Source organism: Lepisosteus platostomus, chromosome 5, assembly GCF_059453375.1.
Source record: "Lepisosteus platostomus isolate fLepPlt1 chromosome 5, fLepPlt1.hap1, whole genome shotgun sequence".
NCBI classification, from domain to species: domain Eukaryota; kingdom Metazoa; phylum Chordata; class Actinopteri; order Semionotiformes; family Lepisosteidae; genus Lepisosteus; species Lepisosteus platostomus.
In genome coordinates, this window is record NC_142615.1 from 18,263,409 (window position 1) to 18,282,197 (window position 18,789).

Consider the following 18,789-nt stretch of genomic DNA (forward strand, 5'->3'; position numbering starts at 1 on the left):
ATATCAAATGAAATTAATACCGAGGAAAAGGCTTAACTGAAATATGAATAAGACTATGCAAGCCTGAAAAATAGAACAATTCAATTTATAGAACTTATTTTTTTATTTTTTGAGAGATGGGCTCACACACCGGAAGACACTAACGTTTCTCTTCGTTAGAGTATGTGAATAACAGTTTAACCCCATTTGTTTGTAATTGTGATTCTGTTAAAATTTAAAAAAGCATCTATCAATAGTAAGAAATTATCAAGAAAGTAAGAAATTGTGTTATTTCATAAACTGTAAGACATGAAGACATTTACAGGTTATATCCTTTGCTTTGTCTTTTAACGCAAGCGGTCAGGATCCAAGCCCATGTTCGGACGGTTGTGTTTCTCTTGTAATCATCAAATGTTATTGTTTTGTCCTTCAGTTCTTTCTCAAGTTGTACCATGGATATTTTATACCATCAATACTTTTCATGCTCTTTTGCATTTTCCTTCACATACGGAAAAAAACTCAAGGCGTTCTAGTCACTGTGCTACACAGTACAGGACACGCAGTGAGTAATTCGCGCAGCTTTCAGAGGAATCCAGAGGGAGGACTCTTAATGCAAGGAGCTGTTTTTTTTTTTGCATTAATCATTATTAACCAGAAACAGCTGCACAACTGGTTGCATTTGTGATTATGTCACTTCTCTGCTTCAGCAAGGTCAATAAAAGACTCTGAAAGTAGTAGAGAAAAACTGAATTAAAATCATATTAGCAATTCTGAGCGATATCTGCATACAGGCAATCCAATAAGAACGTTGAAATCTTTGAATGTCATCTCTCTATATATTGCGCTACTTTTTACTTGGAGTAAAACTATTGGATTGAAGGGTTAAAATGTAACCCTTGTTACATCTTGTAAATCAGGACTAATTTTAATATCAAATGAAATTACTACAGAAGAAAAGGCTTAACTGAAATATGAATAAGACTATGCAAGCCTAAAAAGTAGAACAATTCAATTTCTATAACTTATTTTTTAATGTTTTGAGAAATTGGCTCACACACTGGAAGACACTAACGTTTCTCTTTGTTAGAGTATGTGAATAACAGTTTAACCCCAAATATTTGTAATTGTGATCCTGTTAAAATTCAATAAATCGTCTATCAACAGTAAGAAATTATAAAGAAAGTAAAAAATTGTTTTATTACAGAAACTATAAGACAATGAAGTGAGTTTACTTCGCTTTTGTTCTTTTGACTTAAGCGTTCAGGATCCGAACCCATCTGCGGACGGTTGTGTTTCTTGAATCTCTTGTAATCATCAAAAGTCGCTGTTTTGTGCTTCAGTTTTTTCTCGAGTTGTACTATGGATATTTTATATGATCAATACTTTACATGCTCTTTTGCATTTTCCTTCACATACAGAAAAAGTTCAAGTTGTTCATATCACTGTGCTGCACATTTACGCTGGACCACCTGTAACAGTACAGGACACACAGTGAGGAATTCGTGCAGCTTTCAGCTCAGTGCGGAGTCCAGAGGGAGGTCTCGCTCGCTGAATGATCTCTCAGGAAATCCCGGGTGAGATTCAAAAGGTAAACATGGCTCTCTATGAACACGAGCAAAGAGTTCTCACTCAACAGAAGATTTCGATGTGAGTACAGTTATATAAAACACCTGAAGATGCCAGGGATTGAACCCCGGTCCTGTGGAGCAGTAAGTGACTTGTAGTGCTGACATAAGAGATACTTACATAAAGTGCTTTTACTGACCATATTACAAATCACAGGAAGTAAGGTCTTGAAACATTGGGCAGTAGTGGGATTTAAACCCACGCCCCTGAGAGAGTGGAGCCTAAAATCCAGCATATTAGACCATTCAGCCACACTACCTCTGGCCCCTTCTCCTTTCCTCTCGTTGCTGAGTATAAGTGCCTTCATGCAATTGAGCCAGGTTTGAATCCCAGCCAATGCATCTCCAAATCTTTTCAAATGAATCTGTGATCTTGTAGCACATCCTCTGAAACCAGCAATCGAAATTGGAAACGTCTTCTTCAACACTGAAAAGCTCAATTAGGATGAAGCAGTAATACACAGGACAGCAGTACCATATGTGTTCTTGATTGATTCAGACTCGTTCTCAGTGGTTCTTGCTCACCAAATAACTAAAAAGCTGAGGAAGAACGCTACGAAAAATACTAATCAAAATACAAAATAATAATCAGTATTAACCAGAAACAGCAGAAAAACTGGTCACAATTGTGATTATGTCGCTTCTCTGCTTCAGCAAGGTCAATAAAGGACTCTCTGAAAGTAGTAAAGCACTAAAGCACTGCAAAACTGAATTCAAAATCATATTAGGAATTCTGAGTGGTGCCTGCTTACATGCAATCCAATACGGATGTTGTCTTTAAATAAGAATTCTCTATGTTTCCCTGCCTTTTCCCTGGAGTGAAACTATTGGATTGAAGGAATTCTTATGACAGGTTTACAAGGTGCTGTTGATATTTGGATGTCTATGAACTCGTGATTTTTATATACTTTAAATAACGGCCATACACACAGAATAAAATGACAGTACTGATGATTTTTCCTGAGATGAAGCACAGCTTATCTTTCCAAGACTGCTTATAAAGGCAAGCCAGTGGATACTTTAGCAGAACATGGAAAAACGTTCAGCTTCGTAACCAACAAATTCCCCATTTAGATCTGACATGTGAGGTATGCTTTGTGATTGCTTGAAGTGAAACCCACAATCTCTTTTGAACTTAGACAAGTTATTTCTGATGGAGCGCTATGCGGAAAGACATAATCAGCTCTACCCCTGAGGATGACTCGACTTGAAAATGCAGAACATTAACGTTTCACAGAAAAAAGGAGCGCAACCGACATTAAAATTGAGGGCGCACTGTGATTTGCACTGACTCAAAAGTGATCTTGGTAGACAAACTTCCCTGCTGAAGGTGGAAACGATAATTTGTGTTGAGAAGAAGAAACACTTTTTTTTCCCTGCTTTGATGTTAAGCTGATAAAGTAGCTTTTAACACATTGCTCCATTTGGTGGTTGTAACACAAAAACTCCTAGCAACAGTGGGATTCAAGCCCACACCCCAAAAGAGACTGGAGCCTTAATCCAGCGCCTTAGACCGCTCGGCCACGCTACCCGCTGTGCACTGTCTCTTTGTCTCATTACTTGCCCGGAGGAAGCCGGGTGGGTTTTGCTCTTGTCGCCCGACTTAGTGGCGTTATGACCGTGGAACCGACTGCACCTGCTTTTTCTGAGATGCTTCCCCTCTCATGGCGAGATCTCGACTTCTTTAACACCTCTGGATAAAGATCTTCTGTGGAGCAGGTTTCAGACCTCTGCGTACAGCACCCTTGATGTCATTTTATTTTTACAGCAGCCGCATCCGGAAAGTTGTGTCTTTTACGTTTTATTTGAACAACAAAACTACATACAATACAAACAAGAGCACCTATAACGTATCAAGAAAATCATTAAGGGCACATGCTATAATACAATTACACTTTATGAAAAACGATTACACAAAGGTATTCGGGTTTGCTTGAACCTTTAAAAAAAGTGATCTGAAACTACCCAGCTTACAATCTCTGAGGTAGTTGTCACTAAACTTGGACGTGATGTGCCACACATGTGCCATGTGCCTTTACTTTTGTAAAAAACTGGTATCGGGAAAATTAAAGTCGAAACCCAAAACAGTAACATATTTAAGAGTAAATGCCTCCTAATAGCTAGCAAGCGCTTCTAGTTAGTAAAGTTGTTCGTGTCCCAGCCTGTCACGCGGGAAACCGGGGTTTGATTACCGACGGGGAGACAGCTAGTTTTTTTATGATCAGATTCCAGTCTTTAATGCTGTGTGTGAGAGTTTACGTAACTTTCCTTTTCTCACATTTTCTGACGATTATTCCGAAGGAGCGCCCTATCAACTCCTAATACTTTTCAAAAATCTGCCTGCATGTTTGATTCGTTTTGTTTTACTTAGAAAAAGTTCAATATTGATCATAACTAAAGAAAATTATGATCAGAAACAAAAACAAAATGTTGAAGATGCAACTCGATCTTGAATCAGAGCTGGGTGACATGGGCTTCTGTTCTGATATGGTTGTACGAGAAACAGGAGGAATCTCTTCTCTCCTATGGAACATGAGCTGAATCAGGAATGAGACATGTCATATATCAACGCATGACCTACATCGTAAAACTAAAATAAAAACTAACATTAAGTTATCAGAGACATCCATTTATATACAAACAAGAGACAGACAAAGCAATAATTCTACATTAACTTGTCCTGCACTGATCAGACTAATTGAAATGGTCTGATTCAGAGCCTGTGCAGCTCGTGCTAATACAACAACGACAGTATTGAACCCTCAGCACCATACTGACTACTGAGCACAAGTTCAGCTGCTCTCCAGCTTTGTTACGCACGTTTTTTTTTTTCAAATGGAGCTGATCTCCAGACAGTACAGTGTTAGTCAGCAGCCTCTACTAGTAATACATCGCCCCTGTCCAAAATCTCTAGGTAAAAAAAACACATTTTATACATTTGTCTGTTTAAAGATATAATCTCTTTAAAAAAGACAAAGGGTTTGTGTGTCAATTGTTTCGAATTAATTTCGAATGCAAAGAAAAGTAGTTTTCTTCCAAGAAATCACACATTTGTCGCATCCTCCATACTATACTTCTCTCTTGTAGTAGTAAAGCATTTTGATTTAAACTGAACAATATATTAAATGTTTCATCTATACACTTACGATTAACATAGGCAGCCTTGAACGGATTGCGGAGATCAAATATACAGATGGATTCAGAGTGTGCTTTCCAACTTTTGTGTAACATTTTCCTTTGATAGGTCGGAGTTGTTTTTAAAATCTGGATTAAATAAAAAGGAGTGACGTCAGTGTAAAACAGCTTTCCTTCATGGGGAACAACAGTTGTGTTCCATATTTCTAATTATTTTGGTTTCAAGATAGCAATTTAGTATGAAACATAAAAGCCAGCTGGATAAATCTGTTACACCTCATTTACAATGGTCTTTCAACTAATAGCCCGTGCAGGGATCAAACCCCAGCTGTTGGTACGAGTTGCGTAAGGCTCTGCAACATGCAGATGAGAAACTAACCTCTGCTTCTTCATTTTATACACAGTGAGCTATATATGCGAGCTTACTGCCCCCTACGGGCTCTGTATTTGATTGCCGTACAAGACCGGCCATGGAGAAATGAAGTGAAGAGGGTGTGTTCATTTAAAGGCTCAGCGTCCCTGGGAGGTCTCAAACCACCACCCTTTTGGTTAACAACCGAACCACAAAGACTCACGTACAGCTTAACACTTCTCCGTCTCAGTGAAAGTGATACACTCCATAAAATTTCTGGAGAATCATTTGTCAATTTCCCTACGGGATTAATAAAGTATTTTCTATCTATCTTAAAGGAAAATCGCCAACAGTGGCAGATATCTATTGGAGTTTTTTCATTCTATACTGCGATTTCTGAAGGGTACCCTGTGAAAATACGAATTTTGATGAGAAGGGATGGACATATAAGGTCAGCAGGCTTGGGGAATTGGACCTTATGGTGAAGGCTGCGGGCTCAGCATCAGCAGAACCTGATCAGTATCGGTTGACTCCGATATACTTTGACAACTTAACTTCTGGATTTAGAGACATTTACCTTAGTGTCGGTATACTAAGATGTTTTGCTAACGAGGAAGGAGGGACAAAGTAAATTGGCAGAATGTGTGCTATATTGTTGACTACAAGTCCTCACATGCCAGAGGGTCATTATTAAAAAAAACGTTACAGTAAAATCTCTTGTACTTCACGATTATGAGTGCCACAGTCAGACCTGTGAGACGAGCTTGTAATCAGGAGGGAGGGCCATAGCAATTCAGCAGAAATTGCATTCACCTTTTCCCAATGCAGTCTCACATGCCATTTTCTCACATGCCATGCTCAGAGGGTCATATTTTTAAAATGGTACCGTAAAATGTCCTGAAGTTCAGGATTTTGACAGTCTGTTATATTGTGTCTCACACCTTGATGTCAGAAATATGAGACGATTCTAAAATCAGGAGGGAGAGCCCTAGCAATATAGCAAACATTGCATTTACCATTTGACAATGTATTCTCTCATGCCATGTTCAGAGGGTCGTATTTAAAAAACGGTACAGTAAAATGTCCTGAAGTTCCATTGTCTCTCACACATCTGTGTCAGAATTTTTAGACATTTTTATAACCAGGAGGTAGGGTCACAGCAATAAGCAGAAAGTGTGATCACCCTCTGCTCATCCTCAGTTAACCATATATTCTCATATGCCATGTTCTAAATGTCCCATTTAAAACTGCTATATTAAAATTTCTTGCAAAATGCAAGAGTTTGAGATTTTTTATGATCAGAAGGCAAGGTCGTGGAAAATATGCAGAAAGTTCCAGTGAATTTACGTTTTGCCTTTGTCTTATTTACTCGTGGTATAACATGCCAGTTTGTTTTATTGTGAGTTGTGTTTCTGAAATGTGTTTCATACAAAAATGCAATTTGGACAGTCTCTACTTACATATTCCATTTTACTGAGGATATGTACAGTAATACATCTGGATAAGTATTTTTAAAAATGACTGTAGAGAGCCATCTACAGGCGAAAGATGACATAACATCACAGCAGCAGCATTTAAAATGGAATGAGAAACGCGAAGCAGCAGCTGGTGAATAAGAAGCCAACTCCAGCCTCGTTAATGCAATAGCATTAGGTGAGGTGGAAAAATATTTCTTACTCTGAATCTTAACATTTTTATAGGAGGTGTTCTAGGACTTCTTGCCTCAGAAAAAAAACAAACTGCCAGTACATCACTTATTTTTACTCCATCAATAGCAGCAGTGTTATCAGTACTGAGCCCTAAATGTAGGTCCTGTCATCATATAAAAAGTCGAAAGTATCGACTGCATTCAACTGATAAAATGTATCTTCTATGAGAGTTATATCTTTATCCAAAATACATCGGAAACAAATTTGAACATTTTTTTGGGGATCCTGAAGACTGAGAATCAAAACCTTTTTTTCCCTTCTTTCCAGGACCAAGGATTATTCAGATGCAAACATTGTCCCAAAATCAATGTACTTTCCTATCGCTGTTGCTTCTTCAAATCCTTCATCTGAACGTTGATATTGAAATATGATATCGTACAAATTGTGGTTTTCTTTTTAAAGCAAATTTTATGCTTCAAATTAAATAAATGTTATTTATTATGAATATGCCAGAACTTTTTCTGTACTTAAGAGGGTTCTGCCATTTTAGATGTTATGCTGTTCATGTCTGATTTATCAAATGTTTCATTTAAATCTCCCATCATTTCTGTATCAGTCTGAAGGCCTTGCAGTAAAGATTGCAATTCATCCAAAAATGCCAGGTTTCCCACTTGTGATAACAAGGAAGGAAATGTACAAGGAAATTAATGTACATTTTCCCCCCAAATCAACAAAGTTAAAATCAAATACCTCCCTCATCTGCAGGTGGAGAGAATTATATCAGAATAAATACAGGTTTAAAAGTCAGGAGCATTGATAGTCCTATTTTAAAATGACACTAAAATGCTCACAATATATTAAAAAAGCACTGTAAAATGCAAAAATAATTTAAAAAATATTAAAACAAGGTAAAAAGTTAAAAGTTAAAAAGAAATAATACACAGTTATAAAGCTCAAGAATTATCAATGGGAAATTACAATGGGTTGATTGTGTTTCATATGATTTAAAAACATAAAATGTTTTTAAAAAATCCCCTTACAATATGCTAAAAATGGCAAGAATACTTCAAACTGGTGTGTAATTTTTTTTAAAAAAATAAAACAAGTTAAAAATAAATACTAAATGGGTTTAAAATTCAGGAATGTGATTGGTCAGATGCTTATGATGAGTGATGCTGGTGTTTTGTGCGCTTTAGCGAATTCAAAAAAATATTCGATTTAAAAACGGCAAGAGCTCGTATGAAAAAAAAGTTAGTAAGTATCTTTGTTATAACAGCTGCGCCAGAACTATTCAGATACATCAGAAAAGTACCTGAACTTGACTGGTTTATATTCAGTTATGTGCATTGGGAACGAAAGGGAGACTTACATGGATTTTATTAGGTTTTAGGTTTTTATTGTCCGAGTTGCCCACTTGACAGATAGATATGTCCTAATTCATGAATTGAGAGAATATTTATTGGGATGGGAACCACTGGTTTTAGCTAGAGATTTTAATTGCCTTTTAGAAAGAGAAGGCAGAATGAGGTGTGAGAGACGGGTCCATTTTTGATAAATCATCAATATTATTGCAAACGGTATGTAAAGATTTTAAACTGAAAGATGCCTTCAAACTTCATAGTCAGGGGAGGGCAGGTTTCACATGGCACAAGTCTAATGGGACCCAAGCCTCACACATAGATTTTGTTTTGATACGTGATTTTACTTGCACAACCCCTGTTTTTTTTTTTCTCTGACCATTGTCTACTCTCATGTACACTTTCTATTCCAAAGGCCATTACTGTGGGGAAGGGTGTGTGGAAGCTGAATTTTTCACTTCTGGAGGATGAGGAAGTGACGAGCAGGTTCAGGGAAAGATACAGTGCCTTGCGAAAGTATTCGGCCCCCTTGAACTTTTCAACCTTTTGCCACATTTCAGGCTTCAAACATAAAGATATTAATTTTTTATTTTATGTGAAGAATCACCAACAAGTGGGACACAATTGTGAAGTGGAACGAAATTTATTGGATTTTTGAAACTTTTTTAACAAATAAAAAATTGAAAGTGGGGCGTGCAAAATTATTCGGCCCCTTTACTTTCAGTGCAGCAAACTCACTCCAGAAGTTCAGCGAGGATCTCTGAATGATCCAATGTTGTCCTAAATGACTGATGGTGATAAATAGAATCCACCTGTGTGTAATCAAGTCTCTGTATAAATGCACCTGCTCTGTGATAGTCTCAAGGTTCTGTTGAAAGCGCAGAGAGCATCATGAAGACCAAGGAACACACCAGGCAGGTCCGTAATACTGTTGTGGAGAAGTTTAAAGCCGGATTTGGATACAAAAAGATTTCCCAAGCTTCAAACATCCCAAGGAGCACTGTGCAAGCGATCATCTTGAAATGGAAGGAGTATCAGACCACTGCAAATCTACCAAGACCTGGCCGTCCCTCTAAACTTTCAGCTCAGACAAGGAGAAGACTGATCAGAGATGCAGCCAAGAGGCCCATGATCACTCTGGATGAACTGCAGAGAACTACAGCTGAGGTGGGAGAGTCTGTCCATAGGACAACAATCAGTCTTACACTGCACAAATCTGGCCTTTATGGAAGAGTGGCAAGAAGAAAGCCATTTCTCAAAGATATCCATAAAAAGTCTCGTCTAAAGTTTGCCACAAGCCACCTGGGAGATACCCCAAACATGTGGAAGAAGGTGCTCTGGTCAGATGAAACCAAAATCGAACTTTTTGGCCACAATGCAAAACGATATGTTTGGCGTAAAAGCAACACAGCTCATCACCCTCAACACACCATCCCCACTGTCAAACATGGTGGTGGCAGCATCATGGTTTGGGCCTGCTTTTCTTCAGCAGGGACAGGGAAGATGGTTAAAATTGAGGGGAAGATGGATGCAGCCAAATACAGGACCATTCTGGATGAAAACCTGTTGGAGTCTGCAAAAGACCTGAAACTGGGACGGAGATTTATCTTCCAACAAGACAATGATCCCAAACATACAGCAAAATCTACAAAGGAATGGTTCACAAATAAACGTATCCAGGTGTTTGAATGGCCAAGTCAAAGTCCAGACCTGAATCCAATCGAGAATCTGTGGAAAGAGCTGAAAACTGCTGTTCACAAACGCTCTCCATCCAACCTCACTGAGCTCGAGCTGTTTTGCAAGGAAGAATGGGCAAGAATTTCAGTCTCTCGATGTGCAAAACTGATAGAGACATACCCCAAGCGACTTGCAGCTGTAATCGCAGCAAAAGGTGGCTCTACAAAGTATTAACGCAAGGGGGCCGAATAATTTTGCACGCCCCACTTTTCATTTTTTTATTAGTTAAAAAAGTTTAAAAAATCCAATAGATTTCGTTCCACTTCACAATTGTGTCCCACTTGTTGGTGATTCTTCACATAAAATAAAAAAATTATATCTTTATGTTTGAAGCCTGAAATGTGGCAAAAGGTTGAAAAGTTCAAGGAGGCCGAATACTTTCGCAAGGCACTGTATAAGGAATGGCAGTCTTTGTACGACCTGTTTGGCACAAGAGCACAGTGGTGGGAGGAGGTGAAGGAGCGTACAAAAACATTCTTCATAGAGATGGGGAGGAGAAAACAGGCTAGGATACGAAGGGTTGAAAAGGGATTACAAAATAGATTACAGAGGTATGTTAAGTTATTGCAAGAGTGGTGGGACTTCAGTGAGGAAATTAAATAACTAAAGAATTAGCTTTTAAATCTCTAGAGAAAATATTTAAAACGTGTTTCAAAGCAAAGTGAAAGAGCTTGAAGAAGGTGAAAAATGTACAAGATTCTTTTTCAAGAAAAGGGTTGCAGGGAGGGGACTAATGTCAGCATTGAAGGGACGAGAGGGGGTTTAGCAAACTTCTACGGAAGACGTAGCTTCTGTAGCTGAGGATTTCTATGGGGAGTTGTTTGGCAAGAAACAAGTGTCTAAGGATTTGTTAGAAAAATTTGTGAAAGTGATTCCAAAGAGTGTAAAAGATTATACTGTTTTATCAAAAGGCCTTTCTGTAGAGGAGTTAATGGAAAGTTTGAAGACCTTCAAAATGGGCAAGACTCCAGGGTTGGATGGTCTACCCATTGAGTTTTACAGGGCCTTTTGGGACATTTTAGCATTAGATCTTTTAACGATTTTTAAAGAATTTGAGGTTTTAGAAGAAATACAGGACAGCTTTAAGAGGGAGTTGTGATTTAACTATTCAAAAAGAATGATCGCACAGACCTGGCAAATTGGCGACCGATAACTTTATTGAATTGTGATCTTAAACTGCTCTCCAAGTGTTTAACGCTTTGACTAAAATCTGTCCTGGGGGGGAAGTCATTCATCCAGATCAAGCTTGGGGTGTGGCAGGGAGGAGGATCACGGACAGCCTGATACTGATTAGAGATACCATAGGTTATGTGAGAGAGAGGAATATTAGAATAGCTGTCTTAAACTTGGATTTTGAGAAAGCTTACGATCGTATCTCTTATGAGTATATGTTTAGAGTACTACAAAAAATAGGGCTTTCAACCAGGTTCCTCACTTGGGTAAGGTTATTATATAAGGGTATAGGAAGTAGAATAATGATTAATGGAAGCATGTCAAATGTGGTTAATGTGAATTGCGGTTAAGGGGTGTTGGCGTGAAAGTATTAAAGTGGGTCTGACTGAGCTCATTACTGACTTCCGTCACGTAATCTCTGTAAAGGTTTATGAGTTTACGAGTCTCCGTCAGTGGCTAAGTGAGTTGAAGGAAGAGCTCCCCCTTGTGGTGTATCAAGAATACACCTAACCAACCATTTTGTTTAAATACTAAAATGGAATTTGAACAAGAGCAAGTAGAGCACTGCTGGAGTTTATAAACTGTGGTAAGAGTAACTGGGAGAGGAAAGACGGCAGGTCAGGAGGGCTAGAGCTCTGCAGGAGCACATCCCTTCCCCTCCCTCGTTTCACTCTCACACCAGGGTCTGTTATACCCCAGTGTGAAATCCAGCCTCCTGCAGTTTAGCTGATCTAGAAGACTGTTGATTGAGCTTTTAAGAACCCAGCTGAGCTACAGGGTCAGTCCTGAGAATAAGGGGTAAATATAGGAGCCACACCAGATTTGAGGGAGGGTCTTTAAACCCAAGCGATAACTTGTTTTACAACAGCAGACAATGTACAGAAACACAATCCCCCCATCTCCTGGTTCTACTGGGAACCAGAGGGGCCTGAAGGTCATGAACACTAATATGGGTTATTGCTCCAGGGGGGAGCTGGAGGAAGTGAGATGAAAAGTGTCCAATTTTGTTAAGGGCAGTAAAGCTCATTAGATCTGACTGACTAGTTAAAATGAATTGATCTGCTTTCTAGACAGAAGCCAGTGCTCTCTTCTCGATATCTGGGAGAGTCAGTCAGTGTCAACAGCTAAGCAGTACAAACAGTCCCTCAATGTGTTCTATGATCTGTTTTGTTTCCTGTTACCACATCTTCCAAAGATGACAGTTCAATCCAACCTGGAGTGTCTTGGACTGCTCTGTCTGTGTCTGTGTCAGTAGGAGGTCTCTTGTCCGGCCAGCCTATAAGAGATGGTGACCACTAAATGCAGTAAAATTTAGCTTTTGTAGCTGATTACAGCATCTACAGTAGCAATGTTAAGGTGGCTTGGAACCCTTAGTGTGCCCACACTCATAGAGACTCATAGAGACACTGGCCAGTCAATACCAACCTCCAGTCAGCACAGACCCGACACCTCTTGTCTTGGAGAGAAGACCTGGGTGAGACAATAAAAAAGACAGCTCACAGGAGGCATCTGGACTAAACAAATGGCTGGGTGAGATCCCTAAAACAATTCACAAGGAATGACAGCAGCCAAAGATTGAGAGAAAGTAGAATTGTTTATTGAGATGTGAAGACTCTTAGCTGAGGGCCAACCTCCCATAAATGAACCAAGTGGGACCCCAACCAGCAGTGCAGAAAAAACAATGGACATTGACCTAAGTTCATCTGAGGAGAGAAAATGCTTGTTTGAGGATATCAGGATTGGTTTTAATATATGCATGATAACCTTCTGAGGACCAGCGGCCGAGTTGTTTGATAAGATACTCTGGGATGCCTTGTCAAGCAGCTGAGGAAGAGGCCCTGAAGCCAGAGAATTAATCAGGAAATCCAGCAGGTGTACATTGTGATGGAGAAACCAGCCACGGGTCCCTTCTCATTCACAAACAGAGGATCAGTAGGCAAAGCTCTGGTGTGAAGTTGCACATAATGGGATAGAGACTCATATGGGCTGATGTAAGAATGGATTTTGAAATAATATGTAAGGGTGCTAGACCCTAACTGATCAGTTTTGCTTTTCTTGAGATAGAAGGTTAACGTATTGGGAGATAAGTTATTGATCTTGGATAAACAAGGCTTGGAAGAAGGATCAAAGGATGCAGAAGTAGCAGTAAATTCAGAGCATCTCAGGAAGCCGAAGAATGCTAGCATAAGTAAAGATTCGAGTGTGCTGTCAACCCAGGGTGTGCGATAATCAGATCTGAGAACATAAATGCAGGATGCCAGGATGTCTTAGGTAAATGGTGTGCATTGATTTGGAAGGGGTTTCTCGGATCGTTGGAAGCATTTTAGAAAGAGAGTGATTTGAGGGTGAATAAGAGATGGACAAGTCATGCCAAAAAGGAGTTTGTGGAAGAACTGGATGGAGGTATGCCTTAGTAGTGGATACCTGCATTTTGAGCAAGTTTCTATAATGGCAGATAAAAGTGTGAGAATATCGAAAGATAGAAACTTTGTTTGTTTAGAGGTGGAAGGATTGGAAACTTTTCCAGGCAGTCCAGTAAGAGCCGAGAGTGTGAGGAGCAATCCCTGACAGGACAGGATGGCCCAGTGCCAGCTGGAGGTAGTGATGGAAAGGATGATTGAGAAGAATGAGAGTTCTGAATAACGAGGTATTGTACAAGGTTTCAAGTATGCATCTGGTTCCCAAATTTCTTTTAAAATTTGCTGCTGGAGTAAGAGAGGAATGGAAGGAGGACGAAACACCAGTGTGTTAGGAGGAGCTGAAAGAGGAAAAGCTGTTCGGAGAAAAAAAAAATCTCTGTTAAGGGGGAATGAGGCAAGAGAGATGGAAGCAGGAGCATGACCAGCAGGTGGTGCGGGAGGGAATGATGGGATAGATGAAGTAGAAGGTAGGGATTGAACAGTTGGAGCTGCCACTGAGCTATATTGGATGGCAGGAGATAGGAGTGACAAAATATTTAGTAGGACGCCTGCAGGTTGGGGCTGAGGTAAGAGGCTGAAGCACTATTAACTTCTCATGTATAGCATTTGGTCTGTTGCAAGAAAACACCCTCTTTCGAATCCCAGTTAGTGCTTAGGGAAAATCTTTTTCCAATTAATGAGTTGTATACTCTTTAGAGTTTTAATAATTTTAAACTGTGTATTACAGCATGTTAATCATTATACATTTAAAAGTCTGAATATTTTATTAAAGCAAGATTGCTAAGTAGGACAAAAGTACACAACCCTCCACCTTCATCAGAAATATTTTAATTATGCATGAATATTTTATGCATCTGTTACAACCTCAAATGTCTAGGGGTAAAGGGGTGTAACATTTAGGATAATTTTTGGAAGCAGGTCGGTTCTGGTGAGGGACTAGGAAGCGTGATATTAAGGGTCGGTAAAAAAGTGATGATTTTAAGTTGAATAAGTGACTGGTATGAAATAAGACAATAACACATAGGGGTCAGGAACTAGAGTGGTGCCAAAGAAGAGAAAATAACAAACAAAATGGGGCTGGCTAGGAAAGTGAGGGAAAGCTAACCTGACTACAAAAGAAAACCCAAAACACACGGTCTTCGGCGTCTTCAACACCCTAGTTAACCTCCACTGTCTGCCCAAAACCATACAAGACAAACAGAACTCACCCGCACTAAACTAGTGTTACTAATACAAAATCAACTAAGTTTGTAGAATGTACTCAACAACCTAAACTAACCTTATACACAAAAGTTCACACAAAAACATGAGTGAACTAGGAATACAAATAAGGGAAAACGAGAGTAATCAACAGGAACAGGGTACAAAGGAACACAAAAGGTGAACATATAACACCTTAGGGCAAGGTAATGGCAAAACAAGGATATACACACAAACAAACAAAAGTACAAAGAAACAAACAGAAACCAACAAAGCCAAAGCAAAATCAAAAGTGAAGCGATAACCAAAGCCAAGCGGAATTGAAGTCAAACGAAAGGCCTCTTCCTTCTGAAAGCCACCATGTTTTATACTGAATAAGATGCACTCTGATTGGCTGAGAAGCTGATTGATGATGACATCATACTGAAACAGTGGTGTAATGGTGGGCCAATGCGGGAGGGAGAACAATCAAAGGTCAGCAGTGTGGAACATAACAAAAACACACTGGGACGTATCAGCATCAAAGTCTTTAACTTGGTAACTTACATGGGTTCTGGTTTTAATGTGTTTGTTCTAACATTATTAATCTTATATTCTGTACTTCATAAAAAGCTATAACGTTTTATCCTTTTCTAAGAATACGTAGTAAGAACACCAGTTTTTGTTATTGTAAAAAGATAAATGTTGTAGTGATTTAACATCACTTGATTACTTGATTGTTATATTAATATGGAATAGTATAACTAAGCAGCTAAAGTATTACAAGTGGACATTTAGGAAACAGTTTGACATTCGTTTCTTTTAAAAAAAAAATTATATTGTCCTTGTAGTTGGTAATGTAGTGAGCTGCACCCAGACGGTTCAAAGCGCGATCAGAGAATTACTTTGTTTCTTACATAGCCGAATATATAAAAATAGTCCACTATTATAGCATGATGTTGGTGTGAGTGTGTGTATCTGGATTAATTATTAAAAGTTATGGTTTTGTGATTTAGGATTTCTTCATGCAATTCTTTAAGTTAAAGGAGGGACAAAGGTTATATATATTTCTAAAAACATTCCAATTTAAATGCAATACAGAATATATTATTAATAACATTATAACAAATTCAGATTCTTGGGCTTGTGCCTTCAGTGCTCCTGCCCCAGTTCACCCTTCAACACATGGGCTCAAACCCAGGTCTCCTGTGTTGCTTAACAGAAGGTTTTTTCAGCTGAGCTACAGAAAACATCCTTCAGTACTAGTGGCTGCAACCGGCTTGTACCATTTGTATGCCTGTCGTTTGTTACAATATTAATAATGAACGACCATCGATGAACTGTAAACTGAAGAGTTAGAGACGACATGTTGAGTCTTGTCTTTTCAGCTTGGAATTTAACCTTTGCAGCGATCCTTTTGGCCATATTTTTTCCATAGCCGGATTAGTAAAAATAGATCGGATTAATAACCGGAGTAAGACGAGATATTTCACACATACTTTGAAACCATACAGCTTTGGAACAGCAGGAGGCGAGATCCATCTGGGAGGGGGGGAAGGTATTTTGTTTTTCCTGCGCAAACCGTATTTGCTACAATACTAAAATGAGTCCCTGAGGCATACCATTCAAATTTTAGAATTATAAAAAATATATCTGTGTTGAGTTTGCACGAGAGACAAAAGGTACCTTTTGAGAAGTCGTGTACTGCTTGCAAAATAGCAGATTTTGACGAACAGCTAATTTTGCTTGAAGAATTTAAAATCTGTCTGTACTGTAGCTTTATTTAGTTTAGAAGAAAGTCACCTTTCTCTTACAAGCGGCTCTGTTAAGCAGAGTTTGTGTTAACACACCACTCCCTTTTGAATGATTTTTAATCAACTTCGTCTGTCAGTGAAAAAAAATGACAGCGGGCACTTTTCCTTCCCCCCTGGTGCGAGGTGATAATGTGGAAAACGTTTTTTCTATTTTACTGGGAGTGTGAACATTGAGTGAGCACTGGGGCGTACAGTGAGACTAACACAGTGAGATTGCTGTGATGGAGAGTTTTAGTAAATATGTTGACAAATATCACAATTTTTGCAAGACAAAATTATATCCAGTTTTGAATGAGCTATGTGACCTTGCCCTGTGAAATTGTGGGAAAGAGGTTTAGTGAACAGCATTACTCACAGTGTAGTGACCATAAACTGTTTTATTACACTGTACAGTATAACAGTGTAAAGCAATGTTTTTTTAATGTTTGTAATCGTTATTCTTGCAAGTACATTTTGTATTCAGTTTGGTTCTGTGTGTCAGCTGGTGTGTCAGCTGGTGGGCAAATATTCAAGGTGAAAATTCTTCCAAAGCAAAGAACACGGCACCAAACTTTTTCGGCTCTGTATGTCTCTCAAGCCTTTTCTCTTTGGCAGTTTAGTCATAAAGGTGGGAAGACGCCTCCCTTCTCCCCCCTCCCCCCTCCCCCTTCCCTCTGCCTGCCTGACCTGTTGCCATTTTTAACCATTCTGTGTCTGAATCATAGTGGGTGAGAGAGAGTAGCAAGAGACAGAAAAAAATTAACCCTGGTTTAATTTTATATTATATTTTACCTTCTTTTTTATTTTATAAGTTAATATAGTTTACTTATTTTTATAGTCGGATTTAATGTATATTTGAACACAGTTTTGCAAATTAATGTTTTTACAAGATGCGGAAGTGTAACAATTTGTCACAGTGAGAATTTTAATACTAATTATTGATTACTAATAGTTATGCACCTGATGCCTGACTTTTAGATGTATATAAAATATTGAACTGTGACTTAACATTCAGAAATACAATCCAAAATAGTCTGTGATATTCGTATAGATTAAACTCTTCTAAAATGTATTTAAAAAAATAAAAATGATTAAACTGTATCATCTTTCCATGTGTAATGTCATTAGAAAGTACAACAATGTTTTGTTTAACGATGGTTTCAAATATAAAACTAACTGGTAAGAAAGCTGTTTAATGACAATTAAAAGATTTCAAGTTAAACTAAATGATTGACATTCCTTTTCTATGTTTTAAAGGCAGACACACTCAGTGCCATAAACACTGCAAGCTGCAGAACAGTCTTCTTACAGCACCACCTCTGCTCTGACTGAGCTCAGTGGGTGCACTATTTTCTCAGCTACCTGCTAAGTTGCTTCATACCATGGGAAGAAATGAGAATGTGATTGTACTGTATCTGTATGAAATGTGTTTAAAATGTTTAATTCAAAAATTTAAAAAATTGCATCTTACACAAAGATTCTAATCTGATCACAAGGAAAATCACCCATTTTTGGATTAAGTGTTTTTAGCTATTTAGATTTTAAAATCATGCAGTGTCTGTTTTAGGCAGACACGTTTTTTCTTATTTTTGATTTTCTTTAAAATTAAAAGAATCAGTTGCCCATCATGCCACACGATATTATGTTACATTTTTATGTTTTTGAGAGACTTCAGAAGGCTTCAACTGATGCATAAAAAATATAGCATAATGCCTTCTCACGTTATGAAGTCACTTGCACCTGGGATCCGGTTTATTCAAACTAAGGTTTCTAAAAATGCAACCAGGTACCGCTTTGTTATTCTCGATTTTAATTACAATCTATATGATTTCGTGTTAAGACTTGAGGCGTCTGTTAAATTGCCCCACTGAATAAAATGTTTTGAATTAAACTGGTTGAACAGTTGACAGTATTCACGTTTCCTTATTCACATTTTTATTCCATTATTAATATAATTTAACATTGAATATGTTAGATATGTTAATAGTTCAGGTGGGTAGCTGCGTCAGCATGCGTAGGCTGCAAAGGAACAAGTAATAGGTTTATTCCATGCTGGAAAAAAGAAGAAAGAGAACACAACGTTTCGGCCGTGGAGCCTTCTTCAGGTGTGAGAGAGACAGGGCAGTAGGCAAAGGTAAAGTAGCGGGAGAACAAAGGTTGAGAGGGAGGAGGAGTGAGAGGCGGGAGCAGGGGACAGAAAGAGAGGCCAATCAAGAGGTGTGAAGTCAGAATGGGTGCAGAGAGGTGTGAAATGAAACTTCCAATGAATGGAGAAAATTTAAAAGAACAGTAATCTGTCGTTAAGGGAAGGGAGAATGTGTGATCCTAGCTGCAGAATAATTTTAGTTTCGGTGGTCTTTCTGATGTATGAGTTCGGAAAACCGTCTTT